The sequence below is a fragment of the Hypanus sabinus genome, unplaced genomic scaffold (assembly GCF_030144855.1).
Source record: "Hypanus sabinus isolate sHypSab1 unplaced genomic scaffold, sHypSab1.hap1 scaffold_499, whole genome shotgun sequence".
NCBI classification, from domain to species: Eukaryota; Metazoa; Chordata; class Chondrichthyes; order Myliobatiformes; family Dasyatidae; genus Hypanus; species Hypanus sabinus.
The window spans coordinates 102,831-125,626 of NW_026781367.1; the positions used below are offsets into that span (position 1 = coordinate 102,831).

General features: G+C 44.6%; 1 long non-coding RNA gene across 1 annotated transcript; it reads left to right on the forward strand.

Moving 5' to 3' along the window:
- The first annotated feature begins 703 nt into the window (after positions 1-703).
- Positions 704-20,061, forward strand: LOC132389205 (uncharacterized). Its single transcript, XR_009510447.1, has 4 exons — positions 704-826; positions 4,400-4,572; positions 5,772-5,946; positions 19,555-20,061. It is a non-coding gene; the product is annotated as an uncharacterized LOC132389205 (long non-coding RNA).
- Positions 20,062-22,796: the final 2,735 nt, after the last annotated feature.

The following is a 22,796-nucleotide window of genomic DNA, read 5'->3' on the forward strand; positions in this document are numbered from 1 at the left end:
ACCTTCTGGGAGTCTTGCCCGAGGACTCATCTTTCCTTCTGTACTCCTGTTTGAACCTTCTCCCCAATCAGATAATAGTTCACTATTCACAAACACGAGGAAATCTGCAGATGCTGGAAATTCAAGCAACACACACAAAATGCTGGTGGAACGCAGCAGGTCAGGCAGCATCTATAGGGAGAAGCGCTGTCCACGTTTCAGGACTGACGAAGGGCCTCGGCCCGAAGCGTCGACAGCGCTTCTCCCTATAGATGCTGCCTGGCCTGCTGCGTTCCACCAGCATTTTGTGTGTGTTGACTGATTTAAAAGAAACCAGTTCATTTTCTGTGTGGGTCTGAACTGTGTGTCGGGATGGGAAGTGAATCGAGACTATAACTCTGAGAACTCTGTGACCTGGGGCAGGAGGGAAAGGGATCGGGGAAGATATGGTGGGGAAATCTAAATACGTATGGAAATGATATAGGGAAATAATGAAATAATGTGGGTAATGCGGCGGTGGGTAGGGCGGTATGTGAAGGGCGAGGAACAGACACCGGTCACATGGGAGACCCTCCAGCGAAACGTGATCGTGTTTTACCGCAGATCGGCAGCATTTGCGGGTTTGTTTCCGTGGCCCCGCCCACCACCTGTGACGCAAAAGGAAGCACATTGCGCATGCTCACAGGGACGAGCCGGGCAGTGATGTTTTTCGTTCTTTGTGGAAGTGGGTCAGCGGCGGGTCCGGGTTCGGGATCGGGGTCGGGATCGGGAGGGGGTCCTCGCCCCCTTGGACGGGGAGCCGGAGACGGATTATTCTCTGCGGGGCAACACCAACAATTTCCCTTCCGTGAGTATTGAAGCCGGTTCCGAGCGGGGAGGTCTGACGTTGTGTGGTGAGTTAACTTTCCCGAACTCAAACAAGAGAAAATCTGCAGATGCTGGAAATGCGAACAACGCGCACAAAATGCCGGAAGAACTCAGCAGGCCGGGCAGCATCTAGGGGAAGAATACAGTCGACATTACCGGACGAAACCCTTCGGCAGGACTGGAGAATAAAAGGCGGGGGAGGGGAAGGGAGAGAGAAACACAAGGTGATCGGTGAAACCTGAAGGGGGAGGGGATGAACTTTCCAGAACTGGCGGCCTCGCCTCGCTTCCTTCACAGAATCTGCCGGGGTCGGTCCGCGTTGTGAGACCTTCACACCGAACCGTCTGAGATGAGCAGCCGCTCAGCCCCTGTTGTTCTGGTCTTATTAGCCAGAGGAAGTAAAAGATGTTTCTATCTTGTTACTGACAAAGAATTGTATAATTTGTGTCCTGTGTGTTATCTGAATTTACTTACCTGTGATGCTGCTACAAGTCAGTGTTTTTCTGTACCTGCACATTCCCGTACTTGTGCACTTCTTAATAAATTTAACAGAACCTGAGAAATCTCAGTGAGATTTGATTAGTGATGATCATCTTGGCAGCTCGGTAGGTCGAATGTATGCGACAGTACACTGTTGAATGCAAAACCCTGAACAGTGTTGATGATCAGAGGGATCTTAGACTCCAAGTTCATCGCTCCCTGAAAGAGACTGCACAGATTGATCGGGTGGTTAAGCAGGCAAATGGCATGGTTGTCTTTATCAGTTGAAGCATTGAGTTCAAAAGTCGGGAAGTTGCGTTGCAGCTTTATAAAACTAGTTAGACCACATCTGGAGTGTTTCATACAGTTCTGGTCGCCCCCATTCTCGGAAGGATGTCGGGGCTTTGGAGTGGGCGCAGAAAAGGTTTACCAAGACACTGCCTGGATTAGAGGGCCTGAGCTATAACGGGAGGCTGGACAAACTTGTGTCGTTTTCTCCGGAGCCTTGCCGGCTGGGGTGAGACAGGAAAGACATTCATAAGATTACCAGAGGATTAGAAGCCATGTCTCAGAAAGGCAGCGTCTATTATCAAGGAACTCCAGCACCCAGGGCATGTGGTTTTCTCAATGTTACCAGCAGGTAAGGAGGTACAGAAGTCTTCAGGAACAGTTTCTTCCCCTCTGCCATCCGATTGCTAAATGGATATTGAACCCTTGAACACTACCTCACATTTAAAATATATAGTATTTCTGTTTGTTGCACGATTTTTAATTTATTCACAAAAACAAAGAGAACCTACAGCACAATACAAGCCCTTCGGCTCACAAAGTTGTACCAACATGTCCCTAACTTTGGAATTACTATGGTTACCCGTAGCCCTCTATTTTTCTAAGCTAGTATTTCTTTATTTTTCTCCAGGCACCTATTGTGCTGTCTTGTCATAACCATTTCAGCCCTGGGAAAAGTCTCTGACTATCCACATGATCAATGCCTCTCATCATCTTATACACCTCCATCAGGCCACCTCTCATCCTCCGTTGATCCAAGTAGAAAAGGCCGAGTTCACTCAAACTTTTCTAATAAGGCATGCTCCCCAATCCAGGCAACATCTGTGTAAATCTACTCTGCACCCTTTCTATGGTTTCCACATGCTTCATGTAGTGACGCAACCAGAATTGAGCACAGTGTGGTGTGACCAGAGTCAGATATAGCTGCAACATTACCTCTCGGCTCCTAAATTCAAACCCACGATTGATGAAGGTCAATGCATCATATGCCTTCTTAATCACAGAGTCAACTGGCGTAGCAGCTTTGAGGGTCCTTTGGACTGGGACCCCAGGATCCCTCTGATCCTCCACACTGCCAAGAGTCTTACCATTAATGTTATGTTCTACCATCATGTTTGACCAAAGAAAATGAATCACTTCACACTTATCCTGGTTGAACTCCATCTGCCACTTTTCAGCCCATTTTGCATCCTATCAATGTCTCACTGAAACCTCTGACAGCCCTCCACACTATCCACAACTCCCCCAACCTTTGTGTCATCAGCAGTTTTGCTAACTCATTCGTCCATTTCCTCATCCAGGTCATTTATCAAAATCACTAAGAGTAAGGGTCCCAGATATACTGTAAATGATTTAGTTGTTTATTTTTATTATTTTATTTTGTTTTTTTTCCTTCTATAATATGTATTGCATTGAACTGCTGCTGCACAGATTTCAAATTTCATGACACACACTGGTGATAATAAACCTGATTCTGTTTCTGAGTGGACAGACAATCTATTTTTTCCTGGGGGTTGAAATGTCTAATATATTTATGGTGAGAGGAGATGTAAGCAGCAAGTTTGTTTCTTTACACAGAATGGTGGGTAGCTGGAAAACTCTGCCTGGGGTGGGAGACCCGACTGGTCATGTAATCCTGTTTGCCCCTCCCATTTAACAGCAGATGGGCAGCACCTGTGCATCTGTTTCCAAGGCCCTGCCCTCCGGATGATGTGACACTCACTTCGCGCATGTTCACTGTCTCCGGGCGGGCGGTGTTTTCTTTTCCGCTCAGTGCTGAAGTGCATCATCTGTGGGATCGAGGGAAGGGTCCTCACCTCCTGGGTGGGGGAGCCAGGGGTTGGGATCACTGTCTGTGGGTTGAAGATATTGCGTTCCCATCGGTGAGTATTGAGACCGATCCCAAGCAAGGAGATCCGATGTTGGCCGTGAGCCCCCAACTGAGGACCAATTACTCATTTATTTTCCAATTATCTGGGCTGGTCAAAAATGTGTAGACTTCACTTAATCTGCATTGAACAATCCAAACCTGGAGCCCAGGCTGTCTATTTCCACAGAGTTGAAATGGAAGACCTACCGACAGGTAACGTGAGGCTGTTTACTGCAGATCTGCCGTGCTCTTCGCTTTGTGATGCAAGATGACGTGGTGTGTGCTCAGAGTCCCGGGATGGGTCAGGATGCTTCCTCCATGTTGTGTTGGGGAATCTGATGTTGGTCACTGAGTCCCGTTAACTTCCCCCAACTCGCCTCATTTCCTGAGGCTGCTCATATTTGTCCTTGAGCTTTCTGGCTGTTGTGCCTTCTCCCGGACTGGGGTGGGTGAGAAAGGGGAACGTCCCAGGTTTTGGGGATCTTTGATTTCACTGCCTGCTTTACTGAAGGACTGGAAAGTCTAGGGGGGTGAATAGTTTCTGTGATGTGCACGTGGCCGAGTGGTTAAGCAATCTGAAGGACATGAGTTTGAGCCTCAGGCCGGGCAGTGTGTTGTATCCTTGAGCATGGCACTTAACCACACATTGCTCCTGCACGTTTATAGCCCAGATGGATCAAATCACCTAATCCTGTTCCTGTGTCTTATGTATTACCATGACAGAATGATGGCTCCTTCTTATCCTATTTAGTTTTGTGATGTGTGAGGGACAATAAAAGATTGTTCACTGAGATTATTATATTTGGCTTCAATGTTCAAATTTCAGTGAGTTTTGTTCTTAGTAACATGAAGCAGAAATGTTTGGTTCTCCTTTTCATTGTTAATGTGCTTCATTATCTCTGTGATTAATGTTAGACCTGCGGTGAGAGGTTTATTGGAAGAAAAACCCCAACTGGAAGCAAACCATGGCTGAAGATGTGGGAATAGCAACAAGTGAACTGGCCCGAGGACTGAGAGCATCAACTGGAGAGAACAACACTGAATCGGCTGACTTGGAGTTCCCACTGAGTCAGTGAGGAGGAAGTTTGGTGAGTCTCATTTACTCAAACACTGGTCCTTTATACATTACATACCTGTACAATAGAAGATGGGAAATAGTTGGAGTGAAACTGACTGTGCCCAGAAGAACCATTTATGCCTCTGTCAGGCACAGTTGCAATCACACCAGGTCTGGTAATGTGTTTCCAGCAGCCCAGCCCTTTAAAATCACTCCCATTTTGTGGAAGTCAAATCTGGATAAAGTGGTGGAAATCGGGCAGAATCTGAAGTTGCTGGAGATCTGCACTAAAAACTGAAAATGCTTCAAGTCATCCTGACAAAATGTTATTAACCTGAATTGTAAAGATTGTTCCCCTCCCCACAGCTGTTCCTTACATGCTGAGCAGTTTGGTAATTACAATTTCTTTTATTACATTCATTCTGGATTAGTTTCTGTTTCCTGAAATGTACCTGTTTTAACGTGGGAGTGGAAATGGCTCACTCTGTGATAGTAGAACAGTAAAGTAACCACAACTTTTCCCTGCAAATTACTCTGGTACCAATTAGTTTGTTATTCCTAGAAATGTGTTCAGTACATTTGTTGCTAACAAGGTTTACAAGAATAATCTCAGGAATGTTTGGCATTATGTATGAGGAGCATTTGATTGTTCTGGACCCGTGCTCAATGGAGTTCATCGGGATGGTGGGGGTGGTGGGGGATGTATGGTTAAGTAAACCTACCAAATGATGAAAAGCCTGGATACAGTAGACATGGAGAGGATGTTTCCATTAGACTGTGATCTGACAGTGCAGTCTCAGAATAAAGAAGCTTCCCTTTAAAACTGAGAGGAAAAAAAAATTGGCCAGAAGATGTCTGATCTGTGGAATTTGTTGCCACAGAGGGTGGTTGAAGCTGCCATTTGGGTATACATATGACAGAGATTAACATATTGATGATTGCTGAGCAGCTCAGGGTTACAGGAGGAAGGCAGGAATGTGGTGTTGGAATGAAAATCAGCCATGGTTAAATGGTGGGGCAGACCAGTTGGACCAAATCACATAATTCTGTTCCTGACTGAATGATGGCTCCTCCTTATCCCATATTGTTTTGTGATGTGTGAGTGAAAATAAAAAATGTTTACTGAAATCATTATATCAGCCTTCAACGTTTTGTTCTTAGTAACATTAAGCATAAATATTTGCTTCTCCTTTTTATTGTTATTGTGCTTCATTATCACTCTGTTTAAAGTTAGACCTGCAGTGAGAGGTTTATTGGAAGAAAAACCGCAACTGGAAGCAAACCACGACTGAAGACGGGAACAGCAATAAGTGAACCAGCCTGAGGACTGAGAACATAAACTGGAGAGAACAACTCTGCCTCAGGAGAATCGGAGATTCCATTGATTCAGTCAGGAGAAAGTTTGGTGGGTCTCATTTACTCAAACACTGGTCCTTTAGACATTACATACCTGTAAAAGGGAAGGTGGGTTTTAGTTGGAGTGAGACTGAATGTGCCCAGAACAACCAGTTATGCCTCTGTCAGACCCAGTTACAATCACTCCAGGTCTGGTAATGAGCTTCCGGTTTCCAGCCCTTTAAAACCACTCCCATTCTGTAAGTCGAAGCTGGAGAGAGTCACTCAGAGACCGTGCGGTACAAACTCGTTATTCCACGTACCTGGGGCTTACTCAGTTAGTCGCTCAAAGAGAAACAGTCAATGACTGTCCCCACCCAATCCACTAACTGACTAACAATTCCCCTTACACCACGGATATATCCATCCAGATACCCCCACACAAGACAGGCTGGAGCCAAAGGTATTTACTACATGAGCCGCCCCTATTGACAAATTACAAAACAGTCATAAAGGATTCCAGACACAGAACAGACTGAAGCTGTCCTATCTCTTCTCATGAGTGCACATGGAGATAAGCATCTTGAAACTCCAGCTAGCTACGCTCAAAAAGAACCACGGCTCAGCACATCGGTTGATCATCAGCAGTTTCTTCCAGAAAAACAGGCTGCTATTGTTTAACAAAGTGTTAACCATTTTACAGACTTTATCATTCCCTCCTTTTGATCATTACAATATCAACAAAGCACTAACTTTTTATAGAGAAAGCAACTGATGACAGCATTGGCTTATCAGTGGGTAAAGACAGTGTACAACAGTAATTACAACAAAGATATGTACAACTATTAGGCTATAATGCAGTATCATACCCCACATATTACCAAACAGGCCTTCACAGATCACCACTTCGATCCTTCAGTGAACCCGTGTAAATCCTGCCCTACTTTCTTGATGCCGTCAGTCTCCTTGGCAGTGTGCTCGGAAAGGGATGTAATGGTAGTAGATTCATCAGGGATATAGGTTCAACATTCTGTGTCAATAATAGCACAGGTTCCCCCTTTCTCTGCTAGGATAAAATCTAAAGCCATATGATTCTGTAGGACTGTTTGCCAGATTGCAATCATTTCAGTGGATATTTCTGTTACTTGGGCCTGTGTTTCTGTCAGGTCCCCTGCAGTATTGTGGCCAGCTCCTCAAGTGCTGTATCCAAATTGATTATCTCTGATGAATTCCTGGCTACTCCATAGGAGAGAAAAGTAATCATCCAAAATCAATCAGTCTCAGTTGTTCCTCTCTGCTGCTGGGCACCTGCAAGTATGGCCAGGATGCATGTTTCCCAGAATTGGAAGTTCCGTTTGGTGGGGGCCTGAGACACCATTCCTCAAAACACTGACAGCCACAGTCATCTCTGACTGGACCACAGGTCCTCAACTCACTTCCCCGTATGTTATTTGAGAAAGCCCAGGCTGAGAGTTCCTCACTCTGGTTGAGCGGGATTACTGACATTGGAACCATAGTTTTACCATGCTGTGGAATTTCAGCCCAAACCCAGCAGGCCCCTAGTTCTACCTGATTGGCACAGGTATAACAGAAAGATGGAAATGTGTTAACGTGGGGGCCCCCGGATGCTGGGGTGAGCCCTCTCAAAGACATAAACATGAACACCACTAACAACCAATACATTTTCCATTAGTCCGAGAGAGACCTTCTACTCAGTTCCTTCAGTAACATGTTTGGCGCCTAATGATGTATCCACCGAGATTGCCCCTTCAGTTTCTCAGCTGTGGGAGTGGTCGGTAACACCTGATATGGTCCTCTCCACTGAGGTCCAAGATTCCCTTAATCCCAGTTCTTCATCAGGAAAAAAAATCCCAGGTTCCATGGTGCAGAGTAGTTCTCTTCCTTGTATGCCTGTCATACCTGTGAATGTATGCTTGGAAAATTTTGGTTAGTTGGCATATATATTTCCCAATGTCTTCGCCTCGGGTATGAATATCCAATTTTGCTGGTAGACTTTCTGGGAACAATGGTACACAAGGTCTTAGTCCCCAGGGTGTCTTCATGGGCCATCCATAAATGATTTCAGCTGGTGACAACCCTGTTTTCCCCTGTGGGGTAACCCTCATGTGGAACTGGGTAATGGTAGGACCTTCAACCAAGTGAGTCCAGTCTCCACCGTTAGTTTGGCCAATTTACTCTTCAGAGTGCCATTGGCTCTCTCCACTCTGCCAGCGGCCCGTGGGTGGTGTACACAGTGGAATTGTTGCTGGATAGCTAGTTCATTACGTACGCCTTTGTTTACTTTCATCATGAAGATTGGGTCATTGTCAGAGCTCAGCATCTCTGCCAGGCCGTACCTGAGAATTATTTCCCATAATAATACCTTCACAACAGTCATAACAGTATTATTGGTAGTTGGAACAGCTTCAACCCATCTACTAAACACATCTATAATATCTAAGCAGTATCTATAGCAATGTACTCTAGGCAATTCAATCAAATCAACTTGCAGACACGAAAAGGTCCACCTGGCAAGGGACTCGTACCCGATGTGCAGGGTACAGGTTACCAACCATTCCCTCCTTTCCCAGGTGTGTACAATTATGTATATAATCGACCAATATTGGTAAAAACTGTGTAGGAACACAAACCTGTCCCACTGGGGTGATCCAAAATCCTAGGTCGGGGTCTTTCTGGCACCCCATATGGGACCACAGTTTTCACTCCTCAGAGGCATCCCCCTGAGAAAAACAAAACTTACGGTAGCTGTAGAGCGGTGAGTAACTTGTTTACAAAGGTGCCATTACTGCTGGGGTGGCCAGAGGAAGTCAGGAATCCCCATGTTCCCAGAGATCCCCGTGGTCATGTACAATTCCAAATGCATAACGGGAGTCTGTGTAAACATTCCCATTTTAGTCTGTTGCTGGGATACAGGCACGAGTCAGAGCAAACAGCTCAGCCTTCTAGGCAGAGACAGCTGCTTCAAAAGAGGCCTGTTCAATTACTTCACTGCCCGTCCCTATCGCATAGTCAGAATATTGTTATCCTGCTGGATCCACAAAAGAGCTTCCATCCTCATAAAACTTTGCCTCAGGATTGAGGGGATATTGCTAAATGGATGGGAGAGTCTGTCCTTCTTTCATGGTGATCCAGACAGGGGGGCAGTTGGTGCAACAGACTTCTCGGCCTGAAATTGCACAGAGATGGGGTACAGCATCTTGGGATTGGTCACTATTAAAAGGTTGTCTTACCAGATATCCCATCTTCACCTCAGATTCCTTCCCGTATTGGACTAGACCCATGGCCAAGTCTTGCCAGTCTCCTGGAGGCTTGCTTCGTTAGGGTGTAGGCCAGGAACCCTGGGCTCTTTGTCTTGAACCCAGAGCAAATCCTAATGGTGGTATGGGGAACTACCAGTTCTGTCTGTCGCCAAAGGAAATCCGGAAATTCGGCCAGTAATGCAATACCGTCTCTTCCTGTAACCTCTCTAATCAACGTGACCGGGAACTTATGTCCCTCGAGGGGTGCATAATATTGGCTTTCCTCAGTGACGCACCCCATAGGGTCAAAGCACAGAGTCACACGAGGGTTGGCTGCTGGCAGAAGGAGTGGGGTCCAAATTAAGTGCCCTCCACTTGGGGGTCAGAAACTGGGGAAGCTGTTGGTTGTTCTCCTGACAAGGGTGACAGCATTGTCTGTGCAAATAATCTCGACTTCCAACGGACAGAGCAAGTCTCTCCCTGCTAGATTACACCCCCGTCTGGTGGTGACTGTAAATGAAACCTCACATTGGCTCCCCTGGAATTCCACCTGCAGTGGCTGGGTACGTGAATATGTACGTTCCGTGCCTTTGAACCCAGACAGAGTGATTGTAGCATCTGATAGCTGGAATCCCTTTTCCGATACTATTTCCTGATCAAGAGTGGTTGTGGTTGCCCTCATATCAATTATAAACGGAACTGGAGTTCCAGCAACTTGCAATATTAAATTGGGCTCTTCCTGAGGGTTGGCACTCATGGTTGCAAGCATCTTCTTGTCAGTTTCTAAACGGGTTGTTGTCCCCACCTGCCCCTTGGTAGGTTTTTGCTCCCATTTCTGTTCCTCAGATATAGCCCGTTCGCATCCTTCTTCCCGCTGAGCATATTCACCTTTAATATTAGTTCCCTTCGGGGTTGATCGGGATTCGAAAGTTGGGTCCTAATGATATGTCAAAGCTCGTCGCATTAGATTTTGGTCATTGTCAGGCCAATCCATATTATTTGTTTTAATCATGTTGGCTAACTTAGTTGGTAAGCATTGGAGCAGTAGGGCATTGAACAGGGGGGACAGATTCCCATCATTAAAGTCTTGGTCTCCTGCGAAGTGATTGTAGCAGGCCACAAATCACTCTCAATAGTCTGGTCCCGATTCCCAGGCTTAGGTTTGCATTCAGGTACTTTAGTGATGTTCACAGGTTGCTGGAGAGCCCTTTACAAAGCTTGAATGATCTGGTCCAGCTTTTCATTCTCATTATGTTTTCCAGCCTGTAACTCCTAATAGGTTTGGTATCTCAATTCTGCTTTCCATTTTCGCCCCTCATCACCTGAGCAAATCATGCAGGAGAGACTGAATAAATCTTACGGAGTCGCATTAAACATTTGTATAGTACTGTGGAGACACTGAGCAAACTGCGCTGTTTTTTCTTTTCTATCTGGGGCCTGATTCATGATCATTATCATTTCTTGAGGCTTCCAGGGAGCATACACAGGAATCGCTGAGGGCTGTCCCTCCTCCTAATCCTAGGGGGAACATTTGCTAATGCTGTTCAGGAGGGTTTAAGCTAATGTGGCAGGGGGATAGGAACAAGTGCAAAATGAGAGCAGAAGCAAAAAGTAGTAAGGTGAAAAGTAAAAGTGGCAGGCAGTCAATTCCAGGGCAAAAATCAAAAAGGGCCATTTTTCAACATAATTGAATAAGGGCTAAAAGTGTTGTAAAAACAAGCCTGAAGGCTTTGTGTGTCAATGCAAGGAGCATTCGTAACAAGGTGGATGAATTGAATGTGTAGATAGTTATTAATGAATATGATATAGTTGGAATCACAGAGACATGGCTCCAGGGTGACCAAGGATAGGAGCTCAACATCCAGGGATATTCAATATTCAGGAGGGATAGACAGGAAAGAAAAGGAGGTGGGGTAGCGTTGCCGGTTAGAGAAGAGATTAATGCAATAGAGAGGAAAGACATTAGCCTGGAGGATGTGCAGTCGATATGGGGAGAGCTGTGTAACACTAAGGGGCATAAAACGCTGGTGGGAGTTGTGAACAGGCCACCTAACAGTAGTAGTGAAGTTGGGGATGGCATTAAACCGGAAATTAGAAATGCGTGAAAGAAAGGAACAGCAGTTATAATGGGTGACTTCAATCTACATATAGATTGGGTGAACCAAATTGGTAAGGGTGCTGAGGAAGAGGATTTCTTAGAATGTGTGCGGGATGGTTTTCTGAACCAACACGTCGAGGAACCAACTATAGAGCAGGCCATTCTAGACTGGGTATTGAGCAATGAGAAAGGGTTAATTAGCAATCTTGTCATGCAAGGCCCCTTGGATAAGAGTGACCATAATATGGTGGAATTCTTCATTAAGATGGAGAGTGACATAGTTAATTCAGAACCAAATGTTCTGAACTTAAAGAACGGCAACTTTGAAGATATGAGATGTAAATTAGCTAAGACAGACTGGCAAATGATGTTTAAAGGGTTGATGGTGGATAGAAACATAGAAAATAGGTGCAGGAGTAGGCCATTCGGACCATCGATCCTGCACCGCCATTCAGTATGATCATGACTGATCACCCAACTGAGAACCTTGTACCTGCTTTCTCTCCATACCCCCGATCCCTTTAGCCACAAGGGCCATATCTAACTCCCTCTTAAATATAGCCAATGAAATGGCCTCAACTGTTTCCTGTGATAGAGAATTCCACAGATTCTCCACAATCTATGTGAAGAGGTTTTTCCTCATCTCGGTCCTAAAAGTCTTCCACTTTATCCTTAAAATGTGACCCCTCTTTCTGGACTCCCCCCAACATCGGAAACAATCTTCCTGCATCTAGCCTGTCCAATCCCTTTAGAATTTTAGACGTTTCAATAAGATCCCCCCTCAAGCTTCTAAATTCCAGTCATTCTTCATATGAAATTCCTGCCATCCCAGGAATCAATCTGGTGAACCATCTTTGTACTCCCTCTATGGCAAGAATGTCTTTCCTCAGGTTAGGGGACCAAAACTGCACACAATACTCTAGGTGCCATCTCACCAAGGCCTTGTACAACTGCAGTAGAACCTCCCTGCCACTGTACTCAAATCCTTTTGTGATGAATGCCAGCATACCTTTCGCCTTTTTCACCGCCTGCTGTACCTGCATGCCTCCCTTCAATGACTGGTGTACAATGACACCCAGATCTCGTTGCACCTCCCCTTTTCCTAATCGGCCACCGTTCAGATAATAATCTGTTTTCCTGTTCTTGCAACCAAAATGGATAACCTCATATTTATCCACATTAAATAGCATCTGCCATGAATTTGCCCACTGACCTAACCTATACAAGTCACCCTGCATCCTGTTAGCATCCTCCTCAAAGCTAACACCGCCGCCCAGCTTCGTGTCGTCCGCAAACTTGGAGATGCTGCATTTAATTCCCTCATCTAAATCATTAATATATATTGTAAACAACTGGAGTCCCAACACTGAGCCTTGCAGTACCCCACTAGTCACTGCCTACCATTCTGAAAAGGTCCCGTTTACTCACACTCTTTGCTTCTTGTCTGCCAAACAATTCTCTATCAGCATCAATACCATACCCCCAATACCGTTTGCTTTAAGTTTACGCACTAATCTCCTGTGTGGGACCTTGTCAAAAGCCTTTTGGAAATCTAAATATACCACATCTACTGGCTCTCCCCTATCCACTCTACTAGTTACATCTTCAAAAAATTCTATCAGATTCAGCAGACCTGAGTTTCCTTTCACAAATCCATGCTGACTTTGTCTGATGATTTCACCTCTTTCCAAATGTGCTGTTATCACATCTTTGATAACTGACTCCAGCATTTTCCCCACCACCGACATCAGACTAACCGGTCTGTAATTCCCCGGTTTTTATCTCCCTCCTGTTTTAAAAAGTGGGGTTACATTAGCCACCCTCCAATCCTCAGGAACTAATCCAGAATCTAAGGAGTTTTGAAAAATTATCAGTAATGCTTCCACTATTTCTTGGTCTACTCTGGGGTGCAGACCATCTGGCCCTGGGAATTTATCTGCCTTTAATCCTTTCAATTTACCTAACACCACTTCCCTACTAACATGTATTTCCCTCAGTTCCTCCATCTCACTAGAACCTCGGTCCCTTACTATTTCCAGAGCATTATTTATGTCCTCCTTAGTGAAGACAGAACCAAAGTAGTTATTCAATTGGTGTGCCATGTCTTTGTTCCCTATGATCAATTCATCTGTTTCTGACTGGAAAGGTCATAACATTTGTCTTGAGCAATCTTTCTTTTTTCACATATCTGTAAAAGCTTTTAGAGTCAGTTTTTATGTTCCCTGCCAGCTTTCTCTCATAATCCTTTTTCCCTTTCCTAATTAAGCCCTTTGTCCTCCGCTACTGGTTTCTGAATTTCTCCCAGTCCTCAGGTGTGCCGCTTTTTTTTTTGCTAATTTATATGTTTCTTCTTTGGACTTGATACTATCCCTAATTTCCCTTGTCAGCCACAGGTGCACTACCTTCCCTGGTTTATTCTTTTGCCAAACTGGGATGAACAATTGTTGTGGTTCATCCATGCGATGTTTAAATGCTTGCCAATGTATATCCACTGTCAACCCTTTAAGTATCATTTGCCAGTCTGTCTTAGCTAATTCACGTCTCATACCTTCAAAGTTACCCTTCTTTAAGTTTAGAACCATTGTTTCTGAATTAAATATGTCACTCTTCATCTTAATGAAGAATTCCACCATATTATGGTCACTCTTACCCAAGGGGCCTCGCACGACAAGATCGCTAATGAACCCTTCCTCATTGCTCAATTCCCAATGTCGAATGGCCTGCTCTCTAGTTGGTTCCTGTGCAATGGGAAGCAATTAAAGATTGCATGGATGAACTACAACAAGTATTCATCCCAGTTTGGCAAAAGAATAAACCAGGGAAGGTAGTGCACCCGTGGCTGACAGGGGAAATTAGGGATAGTATCAAGTACAAAGAAGAAACATACAAATTAGCCAGAAAAAGTGGCACACCTGAGGACTGGAAGAAATTCAGAGTCTAGCAGAGGAGGACAATGGGATTAATTAGGAAAGGGAAAAAAAGATCATGAGAGAAAGCTGGCAGGGAACATAAAAACTGACTGTAAATGATTTATAGATAAGTGAAAAGAAAAAGATTGGTTAAGACAAATGTAAGTCCCTTACAGTTCGAAACAGGTGAATTGATCATAGGGAACAAGGACATGGCAGACCAATTGAATAACTACTTTAATTCTGTCTTCACTAAGGAGGACATAAATAATCTTCCGGAAATAGTAGAGGACTAAGGGTCTAGTGAGATGGAGGAACTGAGGGAAATACATGTTAGTAGGGAAGTGTTAGATAAATTGACGGGATGAAGGGCAGATAAATTCCCAGGGCAAGATGGTCTGCATCCCAGAGTGCTTCAGAAAGTAGCCCAAGAAATAGTGGATGCATTAGTGATAATTTTTCCAAACTCCTTAGATTCTGGATTAGTTCCTGAGGATTGGAGGGTGGGTAATGAGACCTCACTTTTTTAAAAAATGAGGGAGAGAGAAACCGGGGAATTATAGACCAGTTAGCCTGACATTGGAGGTGGGGAAAATGTTAGAGTTGGTTCTGAAATATGTGATAACAGCACATTTGGAAAGAGGTGAAATAATAGGACAACATCAGCATGGATTTGTGAAAGGAAAATCATGTCTGGCGAATCTTAAAGAATTTTTTGAGGCTGTAACTAGTAGAATGGATAGGGGAGAACAAGTGGATGTGGTATATTTGAATTGTCGAAAGGCTTTTGACAAGGTCCCACACAGGAGATTAGTGTGCAATCTTGAAGCACACGGTATTGGGGGAATGGTATTGATGTGGATAGAGTATTGGTTGGCATACAGGAAGCAAAGAGTGGGAGTAAATGGGACCTTTTCAGATTGGCACGCAGTCACCAGTGGGGTACTGCAAGGCTCTGTGCTGGGACCCACGTTGTTTACAATAATGATTTACACGATGGAATTAAATGCAGTGTCTCCAAGTTTGCGGATAACACGAAGCTGGGCGGCAGTGTTAGCTGTGAGGAGGATGCTAAGAGGATGCAGCGAGACTTGGCTAGGTTAGGTGAGTAGGCAAATTCATGGCAGATGCAATTTAATGTGGATAAATGTAAGGTTATTCACTTTGGTTGCAAGAACAGGAAAACAGATTATTATCTGAATGGCCAATTAGGAAAAGGGGAGGTGCAACGAGACCTGGGTGTCATTGTACACCAGTCATTGAAAGTGGGCATGCAGGTACAGCAGGCGGTGAAAAAGGCAAATGGTTTGTGGCATTCGTAGCAAGAGGATTTGAGTACCGGAGCAGGGAGGTTCTACTGCTGTTGTACAAGGCCAATCTGAGGAAACACATTCTTGCCATAGAGGGAGTACAAAGAAGTTCTACCAGATTGATTCCTGGGATGGCAGGACTTTCATATGAAGAAAGACTGGATCGACTAGGCTTATACTCGCTGGAATTTAAAAGATTGTTGGAGGATCTTATTGAAACATATATAATTCTAAAGGGATTGGACAGGCCAGATACAAGAACATTGTTTCCGATGTTCAGTCCAGAACGGGGCTGTCACAGTTTAAGGATAAAGAGGAAGCCTTTTAGGACCAAGATGAGGAAAAACTTCTTCACACACAAGGTGGTGAATCTGTGGAATTCTCTGCCACAGGAAACAGTTGAGGCCAGATCATTGGCTATATTTAAGAGGGAGTTAGATATGGCCCTTGTGGCTAAAGGGATCAGGGGTATGGAGAGAAAGCAGGTACAGGGTTCTGAGTTGGATGATCAGGCATGATCATTCTGAATGACAGTGCAGGCTTGAAGGGACTAATGGCCTACTCCTGCACCTATGTTCTATGTTTCTATGTGTGGAAAATTAAAATCTCCCACAATCACAACCTTGTGCTTACTACAAATATCTGCTATCTCCTTACAAATTTGCTCCTCCAATTCTCGCTCCCAATTAGGTGGTTTATAATACGCCCCTATAAGTGTTACTATGCTTTCCCCATTCTTCAATTCCACCCAAATAGGCTCCCTAAATGAGCCCTGTAATCTATCCTGTCAAAGCACCGCTGCAATATTTTCTCAGACAAGCATTGCAATACCTCCCCCCTTGCCCTTCTGAAACAACAAAATCCAGGAATATTTAGTTGCCAATCACACCCCTCCTGCAACCATGTTTCACTAATAGATACAACATCATATTTCCAGTTATCAATCCATACTCTAAGCTCATCCACCTTTCTTACAATGCTCCTAGCATTAAAATAGATGCATTCAAGGAACTTTCCACCTCTTCCTCTCTGTTTATCCCTAACGGTGCAAACAACTTTATTATCTCTTTTTTTACCTTTCCCCTACATCTTCGATCTGAGCGCTTCTACATCAGGGAGGATGTTCAAGTCATCTCTGTGTTAAAAGTTTAGCCATCATGGTGACTGAAGGCAGTTGCAGGTTCATGACGGACGGTTACTGTCAGATTCTGCAGTTCTTGTGGCTGCTCGTCGCACCCAGGACTGAACCCTGGTCAGTGAGCCTTGGAGGAGTCTGTTCTGCTGATGTTAGTCTTAATCTAGATTGGTGTTTAATATTGTGGATCTGTGAAAGATAAATCAGTTCTGTATCAAATCCCGTGTCTCAGGTACTTACTGTCTCTACCACACTCACAATGTACACTAGAAAGGCCACTTAGCCCATCTGGTTCCTGCCCATGTTTCTGTACCATATCAGTATATCAAAATCCCTCTCTGCCGTTCCCCTCTCACTCTCCCTGAGATGACATGTTGCAACTAGTCACCACTCTGTGGGATAGGAGATTTCCCGTGAATTTCATGGAAACATATAAATGCACAACTCATTACAGATGCTTTGTCCCACATTGCTGTTCTGACCATGTATCTTACTCTAGAAACTGCTTAGAATTACCCTGCCACATAGTCACCTATTTTCCTAAGCACCATGTACCTATCTGAGAGTCTCTTAAAAGACCCTATTGTATCCGCCTCTACCACCGTCGCTGGCGGTGCATTCCACACACACACCACTCTTTGCTTAAAAAACTTAGCTCTGACATCTCATCTGTACCTACTTCCAAGCAGCTGAAACCTATTCCCCCTCATGTTAGCTGTTTCAGCCCTGGGGAAAAAGCCTCTGGCTATCCATACGGCCAATGTCTCTCATCATCTTATACACCTGTATGATTTTGTCCAGGGTGAATAAGATGATGAGCACATTGTGGTTTTGACATTCTCTCTCTCTCTCTCTCTCTCTCTCTCCTTGTGTCTGACGTCACAGTCCTGCCTCACTCAGGCACTTAAAGCGACACTCACAGTAAGCGAACCTGCGGTCTAGTAACATAATGTGCATCTAAAGTCTGACAGCAGAGTAGTGAGTAAATCTTCGATGGTGTAGAGTCAAAAACCAAAAAGTTGCTCCAGAGAGAGATTGGGTCTAGAGTTCACGAGGAGGAGGAGGAATCAGATCAGCAGGATGTGACTACAAAAGAAAGGTCAGAAACATTTAGAAACTGGTTGACTGAAAAAATGGTGGTTAATTTCGGGCAGCAAAATTGGAGAGGAATAAAAAGACAATGTTTAGGCCGAGCCCCTTCAGCATGCCTAGACTGTGTACTCCGCTGCTTAGTTGTTCTCTGAAATGCAGAGTTCCTCCAGGGTTTTGTGTGTGTGCATCTCTGTATTTCCAGCAACTGCAGAATCTCCTGTGTTTTATAACAGCATTGTACTTTGGCACTAGATTCACGTTGATATTGAGTATATTGTTTATGGGAGCCACTTTCTGCGTTAGAACAGCTGCAGATTTTTTCTACACACACTATAAAAAAAATGAGGTATGGACATTGAACCAGTGCTTGCAGAAATGGTTAATGGCACAATGATGTCTCAGAGGGCCATGCGTTAAGAATTTTGCCGGCGTTAAAGAGCTGATGAAATACGCAGGCGTCAGGCTGAGGCCGTCCCTGAGTATCACGTATGCGCGCAGTACACAGAAGGCCTTGAAAATGTCGGGTACAGATAAGAGCGATTCTCTGTGTTTTTATCTTAAACACTGACTTCAGGACAATTCCTGTGAAATCCGGACACCGTTGCCATCAATCCCGGGACAGTCCTGCTCTCGTCCCTGTCTCTCAGCCACATGATCCATACACGGGCCCTGGGGAGCTTCCGGCTGCTGAGTGAATGGGAACCGATGGATCTCTCAGATAGAGCTGAGCTCCAGCTATAATAAAGGCAAGGATTAGCAACTCAGAGAAAGGGAACAAAATCCTTTACATCACCAGTTGAGAAAATCACCTTTGTTCTATCTCCAATCACTAACAAGTTAAAATCTGCAGATGCTGGAAATCCAAGCAACGCTCACAAAATGCTGGAGGAATTCAGCATTAGTACTCTTTTCCATAGATGCTGCTTGGCCTGCTGAGTTCCTCCAGTATTTTGTGTCTGTTGCTTGTTCTACCTCCTCTTGTTCTGGACTTTTCCACCCGTGAGAACATGTTTTGTCCCATTCTCTCTGGGTATGTAATGATATCAAACACCTTTGTCATGGGCAGCAAGTAGCTTTCACATCCCAAATGTGCCAGATTCCAATGAGACAGACTCCTGCACTTCCCTTCGTATTCATTGGCATTGCCATCACTGAGTTCACCACTGTCAGTCGTTGGGGGAGGCTTCAGGGGAATACAGAAACTGGTGATACTTGTGTGTATTCTGGTGTTGCCAAAGTTGCTGGAGAATTTGCAATTGGGAAGAAGTGGAGTGATATTTTGGAAATCTGACTTTTTAAAGTGTAACTTAGCAAGCAAACCACATATGGACAATATGCAAAAAATTTTGATGAGAAAATCCTACATTACCCATTACAGGCCAGCTACATAGGTTGTGTGTGTGTGCAGATGAACTGGATCGAACCCAGAGGAGATCAATGTTCCTATTGACAGTGATTTGCCAGCTGTTAAAATGAATACCTCTCTATAAAAATTCACTGTGCACATGTTGTCAATGGGTAAAAAAAAATAACACATTGCACGATTTATGTACACTCTGGTTATTACAAGTTAGAGGGGGTATTGGAGGAAAGATGGGGAGACTTGTAGTGTCCCTGATGCCCTCCCTTACAAGATGCACATCCAGATGCAGTTTGTAACCCTGCACTTGAAGGAGTTGCAACTTGAAATGCATATGGGAATTGATGATCATTCCAGATACCAGCACTCTGCCCAGTCAGGAGATGATTTATCTTCCAACTTGAGTTTAACCTCACTGTAACAGTGTGATACGAAATCAAACCTTGGCAACTCAAGTAATCTCATCTGAAATGTTGTCCTAAACCCATTGATGGATTTTGTAAATCTTTTACAGGATAAAAAACGAGAAGGAATTTGTCTCCAGGAATCTCAAACACGACACGCCAGTTTTGCTGTCTCTGTCTAGATATTTAAGAAGTGGAGCAAGGTATTCAATCAACCATCCTTCCTGCTCAGACTGTGGGGAGGGATTCACTTGGTCATTTGAACATCTAGCAAGCCCGTCATCTTACAGAGGAGAAAGGCCTTTCACCTGCTCAGACAGTGGGAATGGATTCACTCGGTTATCACAATTGAAGGTATATCAGCAAGTTCACAATGGGCAAGGCCATTCACCTGTTCTGTGTGTGAGAAAGGATTCTGTCGGGCAACCCACCTGTGGACACACCAGTCAGATCACACTGTGCAGAGACTGGTCATCTGCTGAATTTCGGTGAAGGGATTCTCTCGGTCATCTGACCTAATGGCACACCAGCGTGTTCACACGAGGGGGCGGCCATTCACCTGCACAGTCTGTGGGAAGGGATTCACTGCATCATCCAACCTACAGAGACATCAGCGAGTTCACAATGGGGAGAAGCCATTCACCTGCTCAGTCTGTGGGAAGGGATTCACTCAGTCATCCCACCTACAGAATCATCAGCGAGTTCACGCTGGGGAAAAGCCATTCACCTGCTTAGACTGTGGGATAGGATTCACTCAGTCATCACAACTACTGGCACACCAGTCAGTTCACAGTGGGGACTTGCCATTATAATGAATCCCTGGGTTTCCTTTGCTGTGGACTCTCATTTTAAGAGAGAGACATTAAGAAGATGAATCAGTCTGACTTGCAGCCTGTTTACATCGCTCGCGCTTGTTTAGCTTTAACCGAGGACACAGACACTCAGAGTCAAATGGAGACGAAGGAGGAAAAATGGAAGGATTGAAACCAGGGAACTAGTGACCAAGGGTCACTGTTTAAAAGTTTCCTATGCCCACAAGGGTGGGTTAATTATCGATTCATGTACATCGAATGTGTGGAAGTCACATTGTTTGATCCATAGGAGTGGATCTGATTTGGGATATCCTGTGGAGACCACTTATGTGTTAACACTTGAATGGCTGTGGTGTGGTAGTTCACTTGAAAACATACCCCTGGTTACAAGTCACTTTCGGTGATAATCAGTATGTGGATTTGGAATGATGACGGATAAATTCTACAATGACTGTTCTTTCGTTTTGCCACCATGGAACCTGAGGAATGTACATATTTACATATCTACATATATCTACATATTATCTACATAATATCGACATTTTTGCCTTCTCTTGCCATTTACCCTGGATTACAAATCTCTCTCTCTCTTATCGCCTATTCTGTAGTTGAACTGAACTTTCATACTTTACCATCTCAAGACTCCGAGCCTTGTTTCCCCCGAGCTCAATAGTTTGGGAGTTATATTTACACACATTTATAAACGTAACACTATTAACTTCTGTTTATCTTGTTTAAGTTGCAATATTACAAGTAGATTCTAATAAAGACAGATTTAACATCAAAACCAGACTCCAGGTGTAGTCTATTGCTGCTGGCTTGGTTCTAAAGCATTATGGTTCATAACAAATTTGGGGCCTGCGTCTGGGATATGAACAAATTTGGTGGCTATTGATCGATGAATTATCAGTTTGATTGGGGAAATCCCTTTTGATTTTTTTGTGTGTGAAAATCAGCAGCAATGGACATTTATAAATTTCTGGAAGCGCCAACCCCTGAGGCATTACGAAAAGCCAAAAAAAATGAATTGCTGACTGCTGCTAATGGGCTGAATCTTAAACAGGTAAGGGGGTGTGAAGGACCAAGGCAACCATAAAATTGGGAGAGGAGGTAAAGGTAAAACAATAGGGGTTTTATTATAAAATATAGGCATCCACCCCCTTTTTCAGAGACTGGGATCCCTGTTTCTACCAGTAATGATGTTGGGCATTTCAATGTGTTCACTTCTGTCCTCGATTCCCTAAATGAAAGGGTTATCACTTTTGATCTTTCTTCATATGATGACCCAACCATTTCAGGGATGAGTCTGTTGAAACTTCATTGCACACTCTATAACAAATACTCTCTAACCACTTGGTTAATCATCTGTGCAAAAAATGTTCATCTTCAGCAGCCCCATGTTGCCCCAAACACTCACCTCCTACCCCCGTCATTGGCCCACTTGCAGGTCAACCGTCTGCTGGTTCCCCCCCCCCCCCCCCAATGTGAATCCCTATGTTCGCCACCACTGTGGTGTCAGATATTTCCACAGATTTCCACCGGGACAAACATATTGCCCGCCCCCTCTCACACTATCTTTTTCCATTCAATAAAATCCCTCCTCTCCCTCCCCAGGGAACTGGCATCATACCGATGGGCCGAGTGGTCTCCTCCTACCTCTCGGCGACACATCAGACTCCGGCCGCAGCAGACGCTTCACAAACACCCCAACTTCCCTTGGAGGGAAATGGAAATAAATCAAAAAACGGACATTTACTCTGCTGTGATGTGGAGTTTGAGGCCGGAGGGGAGGCTAACTCAGCGGGGGTAACACCCTCTGGACTTGTCCACCTCTGCGACTGGTGGTAACAAGTGATTGACATCGCTTTGCACCAGAGGGAATAGCGCAGCCCCCGAATCCTCTGTTGACAGCTGTGGGGGAGGGCTGGTCACGTGACTATTAGCCCAGCTATTAAACTGATAAAGCCCGAGCTCAGCAGCGCATGGATGACGTAAGACACTGTGCACGTAAGGGCAGATCCCGGTGTGTGAAGCCCATACGTGACGTCAGCCACGAGGGGGGTCTGTGTGACATCACCTGTGGGGAAGCGCTCATATTAAAATGCACCTCAATGTGCGTTTCTTATGATTTCAGAGGGACAAGAACATTAATCACGGGTTTCATTACTGAATCCAGTGTTGTGAGATGTTAAAGTTCCCTGTTATGTGTCCGGCTAGGCCATGTTGTTTGGGGGCTATTGATCGATTAATTATCTATTTGATTGGGCATATCCCTTTTGATTTATTTGTGTGTGGAAATCAGCAGCAGTGAATATTGATAAATTTCTGTAGGTTGGATGACTGAGTGAATCCCTTCCCACGTACTTCCTCATCCAGGTCATCCACTCTTGGTCTTCCTGGAATCATTCTTTGACACTTCTCCAGACCCACTCCAATACGAACACATCTTTTGCTCAGATAATAAGTCGGAAGTACAGGTCGGAATCTGCTCACAATCCACCAACAGTGATCTGCCCAATGCATTATAAGGCTATAGTATC